Here is a 19668-nt window from a genome sequence, read left to right on the forward strand (position 1 = left end):
AGCTCTTGCGATAAGGGTAGGTTAACTACAAAGTGTAGTATTGTCATACATATGGCAGTGGAATAAAGCAAAATCTCCAGAAGTAGATTCTTACAGACAAGGGGAATTGACTTTTTTTTTGCTGTATATTTAAACTATCATTATGAAAGATCAGGGCTACTGGAACGCTGTTCAGCACTTCAGATATTTCCTCAGGTATTCTAAAGTACTAGACACTTAAAAGAAATATCAATATAACATAATGTGGTCACAGCCATTTGTTAAATGCTAATTTCTTAATTGCATCTCTTCCGTCTCAATTAATCATTCTGCCCTTCTTCAAGCATATCTTGGCAGTGACCTTTGTTGGGTGGAAACTTTTGATTAGGTTATTTCCATGGTGATGTGACCCAACCTATTCAAGGGGGTCTTATTCAGCCTACTGGAATCCTTTAAGAGGGAAATATTTTTGGAGAAAACTCAGACACAGATATTTGGAGATGCTACACAAGGAGATGAAATCTAGAGATTTCCCAGGGAGGCTAAGTGAGGAAAGCCACTGGAATCAGAAGGTGAAAGCAGTGAACCAGAAGTGAGGATCAACAGATGCCAGCCATCTGCCTTTCCAGCTGACAGAGTTGTTCCAGATACTGGCAGCCTTTCTTCAAAGTCAAGGTATTTTTTCCTGGATGGACTCTTTTGGATATTTTCATGGCCTAAGTACATATTCTTTTTTTTTTTTTTTTTTTGCCTAAGTACTTAAATATGTAATCTAGTAAATTCCCTTTGTAAAAGCCTATCCATTTCTGGTAGCATGCTTTCTAGCATCATTAGCAACTGAAATAGTCTCAGGTGTCTCACAGATGGCTGAAGTTCCAGGGAATAAGCAGGTCATACATGAAAAGCATAGCATCTCAGAAGTTAGAAATAACAGTTAAGACTCAGGAATCGATGTGACTGCTGTAAGAACTTACACTCTAAGAATTTTGCTATGAGCCTTATTTGAACATTCTGCACCCCTTAATCATTGATTGCCCAATCTCTGCCCACTTTCTATCCCCTTGTAAACTGTGCTCTAGAATTCAAGTCTCACAGTTTGCTCATTATAGTTAGTTTATATTAATGAGACCATACACTATTTGTCCTTTCATTTTGGCTTATTTCATTCATCACAATGTTCTCAAGATTCACTCACCTCATTGCACACCACACGACTTCATACTTTCCTGCTGCTAGGCAATATTCTGTCATATGCATACACCACATTTCCTCCTTCCGTTCATCAGATGATGTACATTTAGGCCACTTCCATCCATTGCAAATCGTGAAGAGTGCCTACAAACACCAGTGTGCAAATGCTCTCAGTTCTTCCAGGTCTGTCTAATAACTGGTTTGCAGGATCACGTGGCAATCCTATACTTAGCCTCTTGTGAAACCATCTCTACTTTGTTGTCATTTATCTCCTTTTGACTTTGTTTTCAATTAGTCATTTGAAAAACTCTATTCTGTTTCCTCCTTATTTATTGTTTTACAATATTTTATTAGTTTTTAGTGATTAAAGATTGCAAAAGACCTGTTTCACTTAAGACAATTTACTTTATCTCAGAACATTTGTCCCTATTTAAACAATGCAAGGTCCTTACCATACCTTAATTACACCTACACTCTTCTTATCTTTTGTGTTATTATAGTCACTGTATTTTAATTTTTCAATATTTCTAATCCAGAAGCCATCATAATCATCACCATTTTATACAATTAATATTCTTTTAGATTTATCTGCATATTGACATTTCTGTTCTTTTTGTATCACTGTGCTTCCATCAGGGATCCAGTTATTTCTCCTTGGGGTATTCCCATGATTTTCTTAGTACATATCTGTATTTATATCTTAAGCTTACAATTATTTGTTTGAATTTTTCAACATATATATCTGCCTGTATGTCTTTTTTACTAATAACTGTATTTTATATTTTTTTCTACATATTACATAAGGGATAGATTTTTCTTTAATCCCTCTGCTGTTTTTGATTTGTTAATGAAACCATCTAATAAATTTAAATTTCTGGTAGTATATTTTTAGCCCTCCAACTTCTAGTTAATTTCCTTTTTATAGGTTCTAGTTCTGCATTGAAATACTTTATCTTTTCCTTTAAGCTCTTGAATACATTCACCACAATATTTAAAAATCCCTGACTTAATATTCTAATATCTGGATCACCTATTTCTAACAGATGCTTTTATTCCCCCTCCATTCTTGGTCAGTTACTCTTATTTCTTGGCATTCTAGCTAATTTTTAATGATTAAATGTTAAAGAGTTTGTATAAAAAATATTGTAGAGGTGGTACCAAGGAGGCTCAGTGACAGAATTCTTGCCTGCCAAGCTAGAGACCTGGGTTCGATTTCCAGAGCCTGCCATGACAAAAAAAAAAAAGGAGTAGATCCTCTGAATGCTATCTTCCTCTGGAGATTTCATTTTTGTCTAACAGGCTGGTAAGACTCAGGCACATCAACTTGATCCAGTTGAATTTAGCCTTAAGTCTTTATTAGAGTCAGCTCTTTGCTGTTACTCTTACTCCTGTGATACAGTTTTTCTGGAACCTCATCTAAAACTTGAGATGTTTACCAGGAATCTCTACATGTGTGGTTACCAGAATCCTGCCTTTTTCTCCGAATGAAAAGACTGTGAAGATTTTTATTCAGTTCTATGACCTTTTGCCAACTGCTTTCTTCTAGGTTATTTAGTCTCTTGTCCTGCCAATGAACAGTTTAAGAATTGGCATTCTCCTTGGGGGAAGGTTGCATGAAGAATTTGGTCTCATTTTGGTGGTACCTTCCTACCTGGATTTATGGTACCTCAAGTTCTGGTCCTCTTTTGAAGCACATATCAACTCTCCTAGTGATCTTTCCTTTTTCCTGAAGTACCTCATTTTGATATTTATTTTAATGTGTATCCTTACCTAGTCGTGTACTGTTAGTTTTGTCTTTGTCAGAAGATATCTTCACTTCCATTTTTAAACAGTAAGTGTTTTATTTTAGAATAATTTCAAATGCACAGAAATGTACAGATTTCACATATGCCCCATACCAAGTTTCCCTATTGTAAATATCTTACATTATGATGGAATATTTCATAAAATTTATTAACTGATATTGATACATTATAATTACAAAAATCCATCCTTTTTAATATTTTTAATATTTTTACTATTTTTAATATTTTCTTCGTTTTTAGCTAATGTTGATTTTCTCCTGCAGGACACCAGTTGGAATATATAGAGCCCTTAATCATCATGTTTCCTTACCCCATACTGGCTATGACAGTTTCTCAGACTTTCCTTGTTTTTTTAACAACCTTGACAGTTTTGAAGAGTATAGTTTAGCTGTTATTATAATATTCTTCAATTAGAATTTTTTTGAATTTTATGGGGAAATACTTTAGAGTAAATTATATCATTCTCCTCATATTATAGCAAAAGTATAAGCTGCCATCATGAATTATCTCTATTGGTACTAATCTTCATCATGTTGCAGAAGTAGCATTTGTTGGACATCTCCACTGTGTGGTTGGTAATTCTCCCCTATTCCATGTTGGACTCCTTAGAATGAAATAACTTTGTGCAGCTTATTTGAGAGGTGGGAGTTAAGCTCTTCCTATTTCAGGTGGAGTGGTTACATCAACTACTTGGGATTCTTCTGTATGGGAGATTTGTCTATTCCATCTGATTTATTTATTCAATCACTTATTTATATCAGTATTTACCCATGATATTTTCTTTCTCCTTTGGATTATAACCTAGTACCTAGTCCAATTTTATTTATTTTATTGATTAAATTTTTTTCACTTTGGACGTGGGAGCTCCTTATTTGGTCTTTTTTTCTTTGATATGCTCCACACTTAGAGTACATTTTACCTTTTGTCACTGGAAAACATTCCAGGATTGTATTTACTACCCCAGTCCTGGAATCAACCATTCATTTTTTCAAGGAGTTATGATTCCTTAAATTGGGAAATGGTACAAGAGATAGCCAGATTTAATTGCGTTTGTTGCTATTTTCTCCAACTGTAGCCTATATCATAGAGATCCTTCTCCCCTTGTTTATCTATAACTGCAACAGTGAGAAAACTGGCTTCCTTCATCTTCTATCATTTGTTCATTTCCATTATCACATATAATGCCTTCAGAGAAGCTTCTTTCACTTAGTGTGGTATCTTTATTATGATTAATGAAACAGTATTGTTATCATTATGCTGTTATCTCTAATCCATACTGTACATTGAGAGTTCACAGTTTGTGTTGCACAGTCCTGTGATTTTATAATTTCTTTATGCAGGAAACCATATACAATTAAAATTTCTGATTTTATCTGCATTCAAATATAATTCAATGTTGTTAATTACATTCACATTGTTGTGCTACCATCTCCACTACCCATTACCATAACTTACTCATCATCTCAAACAGAATTTTCAACTCCTTCTTCCCTACCCCCATCTGGGCCTCTGGTAAACCGTTATCTAGTTTGAGGTTAAGTCTGGCTTAGTTCCTGAAGGAGTAGTCTCAATTCCAAACAAATTATTTCTTTACAGTGTAAAGATCTGCAGAATACCACCTTAACTAGTGATGGGACAAACTAATGACCTGGAGCAGCTGGCCCATGCCCTAAAGCCCATGAATCTTGAGGGTCCTCAAGATCACATGGGACATAGGACCAGACCCCAAAACAGCCAAGAATATGAATTACAATGGGATGGGCACAGGCATTGGGTAGATGGTACCAAGAGTACTCAATGAGCATTGATGTAGGAAAAGAGCCAGAAGAGATCCTGAGGTTAGATGGAGGTGAATTCTTCAAGGATGGGGATGTTGTGATCCTCAACTGATCATTTAATTAACAATGATGGCTTTACCAGATTCTTGCAGTTACTATTTCTATGAAGACATTGAGTATCACAGTAAAGCCAAGCCATACTCATTGCAGTTGTTTTCAATAGTTTCACCACTGCATTATCTTCCTCTGGGCAGGTAAGGAGGTAGTTAACTCTACAACAGAGCCGCTTCACCAAGTCTGGGGTCACAGGGTGGGCTCAATGAGGGCTCTTTGATCCTTTTTGAGTTAAGTTTTGTATATGTTGTGAGGTATGGGTCTGCTTTCATATTTTGAACATGGATACCCAACTGTCCCAGTGCCATTTCGAGATTCACTGTATGCTGGTTTGAAAAGGATGTATGTCCCCAAGAAAAGCCATGTTTTAATTTAAATCCCATTTCATGAAGGCAAAATAATCCTTATTCAATATTGTATGTTTGAAACTGTAACCAGATCATCTCCCCGGAGATGTGATTGAATCAAGAGTGATTGTTAAACTGGATTAGGTGATGAAATGTCTCCACTCATTTGGGTGGTCGTGATAAGTTTCTGGAGTCCTATAAAAGAGGAAACACTTTGGAGAATGAGCAATTCAGAGGGCAGAGCAGAATGACATAGCCACAAGAAGCAGAGTCTGCCAGCCAGCAACCTTTGGAAATGAGGAAAGAAAATGTATCCTGGGGAGCTTCATGAAATAGGATGATAGGAGAAGAAGTTAGCAGATGATGCCATGTTAGCCATGTGCCCTTCCAGATGAGAGAGGAACCCTGACCATGTTCACCATGAGCCTTCTCACTTGAGAGAGAAACCTTGAACTTCACTGGCCTGAACTAGAGTATCATTCCCTGGATGCTTTTGATTGGACATTTCTATAGATTTGCTTTAATTGGGACATTTTCTTGGGCTTAGAACTGCAAATGTGCAACTTATTAAATTTCCCTTTTTAAAAGCCATTCTGTTTCTGGTATATTGCATTCTGGCAGCAAGCAAACTAGAACAGATTTTGATACCAGAAGTAGGGTGCTGCTGTGGTTTGCAGATACCAAAAATGTTGGAACGACTTTTTAAATGGATAAAGGGAAGATTCTGGAAGAGTTGTGAGGAGCTTGTTAGAGAAAGCCTAAAATGCTTTGAAGAGACTGTGGTAGAAATGTGGACTCTAACCATACTTCTGATAAGGCCTTAGATAAAAATGAGGCACGTGGTATTGCAAACTGGAAGGAAGGCAATCCTTGTTTCAAAATTGCAGATAACCTGGCAAAATTGACTATTGACTTTGGCTGGAAAGCAGATTTTAAAAGCCATGAACTTGGACATTTAGCAGAAGAGATCTCCAAATTAAATGTTGAAAGTGCAGCCTGGATTCTCCTCACTGCTTATAGTGAAATGTGACAGGAGAGAGATGAGCTGAAAACTGAACTCTTGAGTACAAAAAACCAGAAGTTGATGTCCTGGAAAATTCTGGGCCTCCAGAAAGGGATACCACATAGAATAGTGCCCTGTGTGAGGATTTGACCAACTATGGAAACTATCAGCCATTTCAGAGAAAGTCAGGATCAGACATGGAGTTATCCAGGAAGGATTTGTGGAAACTCCTTATGTCTGATGGACATGATCCAAGGCTACTGCATAGAAAGCGAGGGAGAGTGCTGTGGGACCTGGGCTGGGGGGTTCAGAGAAGGGATACATTGGAGGAAAAATTATTTCAGAAGCAAAACCATGGAGGCTGAAGTCTGAAGTCAAAAAGCCTCAGGCCAGAAGAGTAAAATCACCCAAGCCCATGGAGAGGGTAAATTTGCCCCAAAGACAAAGGTTGTTCCACCTTGTTGCAGTGGAAGAGTCATTTTTCCTCAGACCTTGGAGAGGGTGAAGCACGTTCCTTGGAGTTTGGGGAAAGCCTGGCTGCCACCCCATGGAGGGGTTGAATGTGTGCCCCAGAGATGGCAGAGAACCTGGGTGTGGCCCCAATGCTTGGAGAGGGTGGAGCTGAGAAAAAGGTGGTCTCCCCAACATTCCCCAAGGTTGCATTCAAAGATAGGCAGGTCTCTATGTAGGCTCTTGGAAAGTGTGGGACTGCCACTTTCAAAAGTCCTGAGGATAAATGACTCTGAAATCAAATGAACTTTGTCTTGTGGGCTTTCAAAACTGTATGGTCCAGTGATCCCTGTGTTTCTTTCTCACTATGGAAATGGGTGTATGTATACTATGAATGTTCCTCCTTTGTATGTTTTCAACAAATAACTTGTTTTTGAGTTTATATAGGTCCAGAGCCAGAGGAAAACTTTTCCTTAGAACAGACCATACCTGTAACTATCTCTGATAGGAGTTTGTAAATTTATAACTTTGTATTTCATGTGTATTGTTACTGAAATGGTTTAAGATTCTCTGATATTGTTATGGAATTAATGTATTCTGTATATGGGAAAACATGGCTATTTTAGGGTCCAGAGGGTGGAATATGCTTATTTGAAAGGATGCATGTCCCCTAGAGAAACAATGTTTTAATCTAAATCCCATTTCACAAACGCAGAATAATCCTTATTCAATACTATATATTTAAAACTGTAACGAGATCATCTCCCTGGAGATGTGATTGAATCAAGAGTGGTTGTTAAACTGGATTAGGTGATGACATGTCTCCACCCATCTGGGTGGTCTTGATAAGTTTCTGGAGTCCTATGAAAGAGGAAACATTTTGGAGAATGGGCAATTCAGAGAGAGCAGAGCAGAAAGACATAACCGCGAGGAGGAGAGTCCACCAGTGAGCAACCTTTGGTGATGCAGAAAGAAAATTTCTCCTGGGGAGCTTCATGAAACAGGAAGCTAGGAGAAGAAGCTAGCAGATGATGCCACATTAGCCATGTGCCCTTCCAGATGAGAGAGGAACCCTGTCTGTGTTCACTAGGTGCCTTTACAGATAAGAGAGGAACTCTGACCGTGTTCACCATGTGCCTTCTCACTTGCAAGAGAAACCCTGAAATTCATTGGCATTCTTGAACCAAGGTATCATTACCTGGATGCCTTTGATTGGACATTTCTATAGACTTGTTTTAATTGGGACATTTTCTCAGCCTTAGAGCTGCAAACTAGCAACTTATAAATTCTCCTTTTAAAAGCCATTCTGTTTCTTGTATATTGCATTCTGGCAGCTAGCAAACTAGAAGACACTGTATTAACGTACATGAACTACCTTTAATTTATATACTGTTTATTTGAAAGTGGACACAGATTAATTGTAAATGCATATTGAAAACTCTTGGAAAAGCATTATAACTTTTTTAAAAAGAGTTAAATTGACATGCTAAGATAAGAGAAAACTTTGAATTGTAAAATTTTCAGTTAAAACCATAGAACACAAAAAGAAAGAAAAAGAGAAAAAAAAGATCTAAGTAACAGACAGAAAATAGATACAAATATGATAGATACTAATCCAATTTTATCAATAATCACTTTAATGAGAAGGTTTAAATAAAGCAATTATAAGACACACTGCCAGAGTGGAAAAAATTGAAGACGAGCTATATTTTGTCTATAATAAACCCACTTTAAATATGAAGATATAGGATAGATTAAAAGAAAATGGATAGAGAAAGTTATACCATGCTAGCCCTAATCAAATAAAAAAAAAGCTGAATATTAAGACCAAGGAAAATGATCATGAATAAAGAGGTGCAATACTAAATTAAAAAGTGGGTAAATTCTCCAAGGAGACATGAAAATTCAGAATGTTTGTACACCTTAATAACAGAGTATCAAAATATGTGATACAAAAAATGATAGAACTACAAGTATATATAGACTATAAGAGTTGAAAACTTCAACAGCTCTGTATCAGTTATTGAAAGACAGAAAGGCTGAAAATTTTAAAGATATAGTTGAACTGAACAGTGCTGTCAATCAAGTAAATCAAATTGACATATATGGTATATGTCATCCAACAGCACCAAAATACACATTCTTCTGAAAGGCACATGATATATTATCAAGATAGTTGGTTTTATTGATTGATTCAAGATACACCTTGAATTGATTTAAGTGTACAGTGTGAGGTAGGGGTCCACCTTCATTGTACAGTTTTTCAAACACCAGTTTTTGAAGAGACTTTTTTTTTTTAAATCCAGCTGAGTGGCTTTGGCCTTTGTTAAAAATCAGTTAGCCATAAATTTGAGCATTGATTATTAAATATGTCATCCAACAGCAGCAAAATACACATTCTTCTTAAATCAAATGGTATATTATCGAGTTATTTGGTTTGATTGATTGATGTGCTTACTCACATCAGAGAAATTTAAGGTATACAGAAAAAACATGCATAAAATAAAGATTCCAATGTTACATCCTATTATTAATGCCTTGCATTGGCGTGTTACTTTTTTTTTTTTTTTTTACAATTGAACAAAGTGGTTTATCATAGAGTTCTCCATTTGTGTTTTGCAGTTCTATAGATTTCTTTTCATACAGGCAAGTACCAGGAATTGAACCCAGGCTCCAAGCATGGCAGGTGAGAACTCTGCCACTGAGCCTTTGTGGCACACCCAGTTCTATAGATTAACATTTTTGTTCTAGTAACACATATACAACCTAAAATTTCCCCCTTTTTTAGCCACAGCCAAATATATAATTGTGCTATTCATTATGTTCACAATGTTGTGCTACCACCACCACAATCCATACCAAAACTTTTCCATCATTCAAAATAGAAACTCTGTATAATTAAGCAATAATTCTGTATTTCCTACCCTCACCCTGCAGTTGGTAATCTATATTCTAGATTCTGACTTCATGACTTTTCTTATTCTAATTATTTAATACCAGTAAGATAGTACAGTATTTGCCCTTTCTTGTCTGATTTATTTCACTCGATATGACATCTTTAAGATTCATCCATGTTGTCACATGTTTCTTTTTACAGCAAAATAATAGTACATTGTGTGTATATACCACATTTTCCTTATCCATTTATTAGTTGTTGGAGTTATTTCCAGCTTTCAGTAATTTTGAATAATGTTGCTTTGAACATTGTTGTGAAAATATCTGTTGGAGTCCCTCTTTTCAATGCTTTGGGGTATATCCTTAGAGTGGGATTTCCAGCTTTTATGGTACTTCTATACTTAACTTTCTTAAGTACTGCCAAATGGTCTTCCAAAGTGGCTGCACCATTTTGCATTCTTACCAGCAATGGATCAGTTTCCTATTTCTTCAAGTCCTCTCAAACACTTGTAATTTTCTGTTTTTTTTTTTTGTTGTTGTTGATAGTACCCATTCTAATAGATGTGAAATGGTATCTTATTGTGGTTTTGATTTTGATGTCCCTAATGGCTAATGATATTGAGCACCTTTTCCTGGTCTTTTGGCCATTTGTAGAGCTTCTTGGGGAAATATATATTCAAGACTTTTGTCCATTTTTAAATTGAGTTGTTTATCTTTTGTAGCTGAGTTGTAGGATTTCTTTTTATATTGTGAATATTAAACATGTACCAAATATGTGATATTCAGATAATTTCTCTCATTATGTAGGTTGTCATTTGACTGTTATGATGCACCAAAGTTCTTATATTGATGAGATCCTCTTTATCTATTTTTTTTCTTTTATTGCTTGTGCTTTGGCTGTAAAGTCTAAGATACTATGGCCAAACTTAAAGTCCTGAAGATGTTTCCCAACATTTTCTTAGGAATTTTATAGTTCTGGCTCTTATATTTAAATTTTAGATACACTTTGAGTTGATTTATCTGTATGGTGTGAGGTAGGGGTCCATTTCATTATCCTGTTTTCCCAAAACCATTTTTTGAAGAGATTTTTTTTATCCAGTTGAGTGGCTTTGGCCCTTGTCAAAAATCATTTAGCTATAAAGTGAGGATTGTTTATTGAACTGTCCATTTGATGCCATTTGTGTAGACATAGACAAATTTGAATTTCTTGCAGGCACTAATTTATATTTGGAAACATGTTTCACGTATTTTCTGTGTGGTTACCATGGGGTTAAAATTTACCATCCTAAATATATGTCATTTTATTTGATACAAAGTTAACTTCAATAGCATACACTTACACTGTTCCTATACTGCTCCATCCTCCCACCTTATTTTGACAAATTGTATATTCGTGCATTATATATGCTAAATCATAGATTTCTCATTACTTGTATGCATTTGCATTTTAGCACCTATAGGAAATAAGAAGCGTAGTTACATACCAAATATAAAATGCAATATTACTGGAATCTAGAATGATCCAAGTGGTTGTCTTTATCAGGAATCTTTATTTCCTTATACTTCTTTAGTGGACACTAAAGAAGCATAAAGTGCCTAATGTTTATTGGCTATTGTCTCATATCCACTACTTTCTTTCTGAAGAAGTACCTTCAGCATTGCTTGTAGGGAAGATCTAGTATTGATGACCTCCCTCAGTTTTTTGTTTATTTGGGAATGTCTTATCAATCCATTATTATTGAAAATCTTGCCATATATAAAGGTTTTGTTTTGTGATTTTTTTCAGTGCTTTAAGTATTCCAACCAACTCTCTTCTTGCTTCATGGCTTCTAGTAAGAAATAAGAATTTAATTGTTACTCCCCTGTGCATTTCGTGTTGCTTTTCTCTTGCAGCCTTTGGATCTCTCTCCTTGTCCTTTACACTTGACAATTTAATTAGTATGAGGTAAGGTATACTTTTCTTGAAGTGTATATTGTTTTGTGTTCTCTGGGCTTCTTGGAAATATATACACATATTCATGTCTTTTGCTAAGCTTGGGAAGTTTTCTGTCATTATTTCTTTGTATACTACTTCTGTCTCCTTCTCTCTTTTCTGTCCTTCTGGAAGAACTATAATGCATATATTGGTACATTTGATGTTATCCCACAGGTTTCTTAGTCTATTTCCACTTTTATCATTTTTAATTTCTTCTTCTTATCTTGACTAATCTCACGTGTCTTGTCTTCAAATCACTGAATTTTTCATTCCAGCAATTCTGTTTGGTTTCTTTTCATAATTTCTATCTTTATTGAGATTCTCATATTGTTCATTCATTGTGGGGTATCTTGATATCCTGAAGTTTTTTTCTCTGTTTTTTCTTTCATCTCTTAAGGATATTGAAGGTCTTTATTTTCTTTCCTTTTTCTTAAAAAGTCTTTTCTGTTATGTCCACAATCTGGTCTTCTTCATTGATGTTTTCCTGACTTTCTATAATCTACCTTTGGATGGGTCATCTTTTCCTGGTTCTTTGCTAGTCTTGGAATTTTTGGTTATTATAGTGGTTACAGAAATTTAGTTAAAGAAGCAGTGATTACAGAAAGTGATTAGAGAATGGATGATAGAAATAGTAAGTCACTATTTGACAGTCATCATATTAGTAGTTGATTTAAACAGCTTCCCTCAATAGATGCTATGTTTGATGGTTAGGTGTTTGATGAAAAATTGGATTTTAACATTGATTCAGAGAATCTTCAAAAATAAGAAAAAAGGAGAAAGTGAAAATGTTGACATTGTAGTGGAGAAATTTGACAGGCACTAATTAACCATGTGGTCAAGGTTAACCTCCGTCAAAATTTGTCAAATTGGCCTTATGTGCTTCTGCTGTGAGGCATGAAGAGCACAGCACCATTTCTTATATGTTTCAGCCCAGAATAGGCAGGCTTTGCCTGATTATCAGGAATAATCAGAAATGCAGATTGACTACTATATACAGAATGAAGAACCTCTATTCTTTAAGACTGCCAAGGATATGAGAAGTAGGAGAGGACTAAAACTTAGTTCCAGAATAAATGAGGTATGTCAACTAGATGCAACACATGTTGTTGGAGAGGATCCTGGACCTCAAAGGAAAAAAAGATGCAATGTGAAGACAGTTCACAGCATATGAAATATGGACTTTGAATAGGATGACAGTGTTGTATCATGTTGACATCTTCATTGGAATAGCTATGTGGTAGTAATATTAGAAGCATCATGTCAGAAGAATCACATCTATTCTTATGTTTTCTTTTTTCTACATCATATTTATGTACATACTACGTCTATAACTATGTTTACATCTGTATATGTGGAGAGAAATGCTATGGAGCTAATGTGGTGAGCTGTTAAAATCTGGGGTTCTTGAGTGGAGGTGATATGGAATATCTTTATTCTATAATTTGTTGGAGACAACATCATACTTGAAAGAGAATAAGCCTCCTGATCATGTAGAAGAAAAGAACTTATTCGTGATCTTGCAAGAACAGGTGCCCACCCAAAAAATGGTGTCCAGCACACCAAACAATAGAATGCTATAGGCATTTATATTCTAAACTTAGCATGCAGGCCCCTACCCTGTTTCTCTGCTGATTGGATACTCCAGAAGTTACAGTCTATCCTGATAGTGTAACTAACTTAAATTTCCCATGGAAGGTTCCTGCTTTTGATTATGCTTTGCATTTCAATGACCCTGGCCATTATTTATTAAACTTTGTTTTCATCCATTTCATGCCAATTCTAGGCTTACATCAGAGGTCCTTTTCTTACCTGCCTGCAAAACCAGTTTAAGTTATTCTGTAGCCCTTCCTGTGTCACCTTGTGTGAAAGCTGAACTTAATTTTCTTACAAATCCCTCTGCCTTTCTTTTTGAACTTTTTTAGTTTTCACATTATAATCTTTATTCAAACTTGATAAGAGCATAGAGATCTTCTTCTTTAAGGGGCTTCTTGATGAATTTCTGAACTAACCCCCCCAGGAACATGGGGTAGTTTATCTCCTAAGTATTGTGAGTCCCCTAGCTATGATGGTTAAAGAAGTTAGCATGGGCAGTGTCACCCCTTTCTATCCTCCATACCAGTTTTCTAACCAGCTCATGAGAGGGTCATTAATGTCCGAATTTTTCACCAATTCTTCAGATAAGGCCTTCAGACCTTGCAAAGCTTTGATGATAGTTCCACTTGGGACTGTATTATCAGGGATAAATGTATAAAAACTGTTCCTGACACTAACATTAACACCTCCCTGTTTTGGCTCACATCGTGTCTAGGGCCATCCTATTGTCCCATGTCATTTGGCCAGTAGCACCAATTCTTCTGCTCTTCTCACAACTGTGTCCTTGGTATAGTTGATCTAATTAATTTGGGATTTCCCTTGGCACCCCTATGCTGTCTAAATTAACTTAATCTTCCTCCTTTTCAAATGCTAGGATGAAGGGGATGGTCAGTTGGACCAGAGCACAGGTCCCTTTCCACTTCTTGGATAAAACTGGTCAGAGGATGCCCTTTTCACAATACCCTGAAAGCCCTGCGTGTGTTGTGGTTAAGCTGGAGGAATCGCCAGTCCCATCCTCAGTTATAGTCCATGCGTTGGTATGCGAGACCATGTTTCTAAGGTCCTGGGGCCCTTTCATCTAGAGAGACAGGCAGAGTGGTTTCTTGAAGTGAGGCAAGAAGCTGGTATGGCCTTGACTTTTCCAGCCCTGACTGGAGGAAAAAGAGAGGACAATGTACTATAATTTTCACCAGGCATAGCATTCTGAAAAAGAATTACCATGTACTTAATCCCTTCTTGACCATGTGATCGACCATGCTTAACATGATTTTAGCTTGTTATTTCTGCTTTCCTCTTCCTTTCTCACAATTCACTATCACCAATGGCATGGCAGGGGAAGCTTTCCAGCTAAGTGAATTGGTTTTTGGAATGTGGTAGGCAACCTGGGGAACACCCAGTCAGTGTTTCTATTGGCCTCTTGGTCAAGTTCATCCCTGACCCATCCCTGGCAATGGTCTCTACCCCCAGAACGATCAGTGACTGTGTAGTCCTGGGAGTCCAGGGATGGGCCATGCATGGAGGAGGGGTTTGGGGCCTAGAGGAGAGAGCCAGGATGGTGCTGAGCCCATGCTCTCAGGACCAATTGACTCATGTTCAACTGTTGCTCACCTGGAAACCTTTATTAACTTTGGCCTTCAAAGTTTTCATTTAAATATTTGCTGTTATCACCAAGATCTGCACCTGCAGTGGCTCCATCAGGGTCTGCACCCTAGGCATTAAGGCTCACTGATGTGGCCCTCCTACTCATTGCAGTGTAGCATCTGTGGGGCTGGGGGTTCAGGGCAGTGCCACGATGCTGTGGAGGCCCATCCCGCTCCCCTCCCTCTTGAGCACGTCCCGACTACTGGTGATGGTCGAGTACGTGCCTGATGCTCCAGCACCACCCATTTTCACAGCCCTCACACTGAGCAGTTTTGGACATCTCCCTCTAACCTGCTTCCCACCTCCCTCTTATACAGTACCTCAAAGCAGATAAACAATAAGCAAAAGCCCATGCCTACATCAAAGAAGGAACAGGTGTTTCTGCATCTAAAATAAAATGTAGAAGGAAAGAAACCTGATTGGATTTTAAGGGCTGCCATCACCAGTAAATCTGAATACAGCAAAACATCACAACTAAAATACACTCTGACTTTCTTAATAATTCTCCCAATGATTTATCCTTCCACCTATCTATTTTCTGGATGATTGTTTGAGTGCTAGCCCAAGACCCCTTTACATCTGTCCTTGGGCCACAAGGCTATCAAGGTCCATCCTTGAATATTTTCTTATTTTGTCTCTCAGCTTTTGCAAGTAAGCAGAAGGAGTTTTGTTTAAGTTCATATCTCAAAAAAAAAAAAAAAAAGCAATACCCAACAAGATTTTACTGGAAAAGATGCATCTTCAGTTTAACTAAGAATCGCAGGTGTCTCTTTAATCATTCACCCTCTCATTGACTCAGATACTTGCCTAAATAAATTTAAGAGCAGGCATCTTTTCTGCCACCTCAAATAATGCCAACATTATTGCTGAGAAGTGTTGGTAGGTCCTGTTGGGAGACACCATAATCCTCCTAGGAATCCAATTCCTGCATTGACACTTTTATCAGGACTGCACTTCTATAGGAACATGCTCCCACATTAAAATGGTTTTATTCACTCATTTGCTTCATTCTTATTAGTAGTAAGTCTGCAAGTCCTACAGCTGGCAAATGGATTTATTATAGAGAAACCCTGACTCTGCATCAAGAGGTCACATACCACTTTGAAATAGTTCTATTGAATCAAAGAAACAAAACTAGAAAATTATCAAAATATCAGTAACTCTGTGTAGCTTCTTCAAGTTCCTTTTAAGGACTTAAAATTATTGGATAGTTTAACCTTTTTTTTCTTTTCTTGAGACCCCTCAAGGGCTTTATTTAAGATCTGAGATTTTTGTATAGCTAATTTTATCCCTAGTATAGTGAGACATTAAAGATCTCGCATAAAACCAATCTTTACCTACTCTATTTTGGCCAGAGTACATCGGGATGCACAATGCTTTCATTTGTGCAAATGTACATTTTTCTTACCCTTCGTTTGCCAATGGTCCAACAGTCTCTCTATGGACTATTCAGAGGAATGTTCTGGGGATGGATTACAAGGTACCCCCTCCCATTTTCCCCAGCTGGCTGACTGCCTCTACCCATTCTGAGTCTTGCCTGGTTTCCTTTGTTTCCTCACCATCTTGCTTCCTCCAACTACAACCCTTTCCCTTGTTATGGAGGAGGGAAGCACAGATTGGAACTCTGCACTTGCTCATTGCCAGGCTCATCAGAATTCATCCTGACCACCAAGGTAATGCTTGAAAGACTTTTCCTTACCTTGGTCTGTGCACAGAGTTGCCTGGTCACTGTGAGGCAGATTTTCCCCTTTTCTTCTTCACAATTGCAGATATAAACATCTGGTGTTCTAGTTTGCTAGCTGCTGGAATGCAACACACCAGAAACAGATTGGCTTTCAATAAAAGGGGATTTATTTTGTTAGTTCTTCAGAGGAAAGGCAGCCAGCTTTTCACTGAGGTTCTTTCTTACGTGGGAAGGCACAGGATGGTCTCTGCGGGCCTTCTCTCCAGACATCTGTGTTCCAACAACTTTCCCTGAGGTGATGTCTTTCTGCATCTCCAAAAGCCTGGGCTGAGCTGAGAGGGCTGAGATGAGGTATACTGAACTACTTCTTGATTTCTCTGAAATTAATTCCAATTTCCTGGTCTTGAAGTAGTTTGTGTAAGCAGAGACTTTGGTTCGTAGACCATGTATATAATGCTGTTATTGGGACCAGCAGCCTGTTATGGATTGTGAGCAGCTCTGCAAATTCTTGCTGAATGCACCAAATTGATCAGTGTCCAGAGCTAGCTAGATGAGTAACAGTGTAACTCAAGCCAACCACAGTTTGTCTACAATGTGGTTTGCTGCTTCTTGCTACAATATTTGCTGTGTGCTCAAGATGAGCTTGAATTATCCCATAGCCCCATTGGACTTGGGGCAAGGGGAGAAGATGCAAATATGCAGATCTTTATCCTGCTTGCTGGGCAATGTGTAACAATGTCCTTTGTCACCTCTGAAACAGAATCAGGCTAACTGGTTAACTAGAAAGAAGAGTGAAATCTCTGACCCTTCCTAGTTTTTAATAGTGTCTATTCCAAATTTCTCCATAAACTTCTATAACAAAAGACCAGTGTAGTTAATCAAAGAGCCAAAATTGAGTTCTGCAACTTAAGTTTTGTAAACCATAAAGAGAGAGAATATACAAAATAACATTTTGAAAGAGCTGTGGAGTTATTAGTCTTGCATTTAACATTTTCAAAGGTGCTACTAAACATACACATTATTATAAACACATACAAAATGACTATATATAATAATATACTTTTTCTGCTTAGTGACAAACCTGTCTTGAAAAAAAAATTAAAAATATGGTCACAGTCTTTGCCCTTAATGTTCAATCTTGTCTTACCTTCTCTTTAACTCCCATGGATACCCTTGTTTGGCCAGCTATGCTTTTTTTGAGTATAAAGATTGTGGGAGATATTTGGCTGCACCACGTGGATCTGAGGTCAGACACTTGTTTTAAGGCTGTTCCTAGTAAATAAGACTTCTTGCTCACTGCAGCAGCTGATTGATTGCTCATGCTTCAGCTTCTTATGTGTCACATGCTGCTTACTTCCCTGATCTGGTCTCTATACTCCTTTCCTTCCACTGTGTTTTGGCCACACTTGCCTTATTCTGCTGCTTGAATAAAGCTATTCTTGTTTAAAGATTTTCTGCTCACTGTTTGTCTGCCTAGAATGCTCTTCCCGGAGATGTTTACATGGCTGTTTTCTCTGTGTCATTAAAGTCTGGGCTTCTCATGAACTCTTAGGAAAGAGTTTTCTGGCTAACTAAAATATCACATGAACCTGATTTATTTCCAGTCTAAGACCCATCGTTAACCATTTTCTACTTTGTATGTTTAATTTATTACCATTTTTATAATCCCTCTATATTATAAGTATCACAAGAGCAGGATGCCTTACATCATATTCAAAATAATATCACAAGAACCAAGAACATTTGGTGAAAGAGTGGGAATAAATATTCATGGAATGAATGAATGCAGTTAAATCATGGCCGTTGTATGAGAAAACAATTCCTTTTCCTAATTCCCAGCTCAAGTGACCCCTATTAAAATTCATAATATAAAGAAAGTTTTCTAAGTTTAACTCACCTAGCATGCCAAATGCAACATGCACATTATTCAAAAATTGAGCACAGAAGAAAGTGGATTTGAAAGCATTGAAGTGGTTTAAAGTTTATTACAGATTATAATCTGTACTATAAACAAACAGATTAAATAGCCATAGCATACATGGTACTCATTGTTAACTATACTTTTTTAGAGTATTAAGAATTAAGACAAATTGTTCAATAAAGCACGAGCATTTTGTATTTAAAAATCTGAATTTTAGTACTGTTTTCTAGTATTTGCCCAGCTATTCCATGTTAAATATTTGTATCTGCCCCTTCCCTCTACCTTTTATCTTTTTTTATAGAACTCAAATTACATGTACTTTTATCAATTAGAGGATTGAATATCATTACAAGGATTATATGCAACAAAATACAGCTACTTAAAAACATGTCTTTTTTCTTTCATTGTGTAGTTTACTATATAATACAAAGAAGGCACCTACTAAATGTGAGATGGAAAGAAGTTTGTCTCATATGAATCCATTTGGTGTAAATCTAATTCTTTAATTAAATTCCTTTTGTTTTCCTTTAAAGCAGAGTTAATAAATTAGAGTATTTGGAAGAGGAACTGAAGTGCAGTTAACGTGATAGAAAATTCCTTTGCAATTTCTATTTGTTTAAAATTTAAAAAGAATTTTTTAATCATTAGAAGGGAGTAATAAAATGTGTCCCTGAAGACATTATAATTTGAAATTCAACATTTCAATGGTGAATAATTTCATGTGATGCATAATTTTTCCAAGTTTGTTAGATTAGACAACCTTACAAGCAGAAAAGTTCTTGTGCTTCTTCTGCAGTTTTTAGAGAAAATAGGCACATTCTAAATAAGGAAACCACAAAGAAAGAAAAGCAAAAACAGATGTATTCTGCAATAGAGGGTTAAAGTGAAGATGGTCAGAAAGTCAATTCAGACGTCCTGTGGCTGAAATGAAAGTTGGGTCAGATTGAAAGAGAATCTCTCATAATTATCTATCAAAAAAAACCTTCTCATTTTCTCAGAACTTTCAACTTCTTGATGATTTTTAGATAGAAATGAGTACAAAAGTATGAGAGCTATAGAGGTATGAAATATGTACTCAGTGGAATGAGCCTTCTATGAAGATGTGTTCCATGCTGACACTTCTTTTCATTTATTTTACTGTCCCTTGGAGACAGCTTGGGAGAAAAGAACAACTTAGAACATTCCTACACACAGGTCAAAGATAAGCCCAAGATGCTCAGCAGAGTTACAGGGATGATAGCCAGGGTCACACAGTCATGTTTTCTATTTTCTGAATCAAGGTGTTGAGCTGG

This window comes from Tamandua tetradactyla, chromosome 5 (genome assembly GCF_023851605.1).
Source record: "Tamandua tetradactyla isolate mTamTet1 chromosome 5, mTamTet1.pri, whole genome shotgun sequence".
Lineage (NCBI taxonomy): Eukaryota > Metazoa > Chordata > Mammalia > Pilosa > Myrmecophagidae > Tamandua > Tamandua tetradactyla.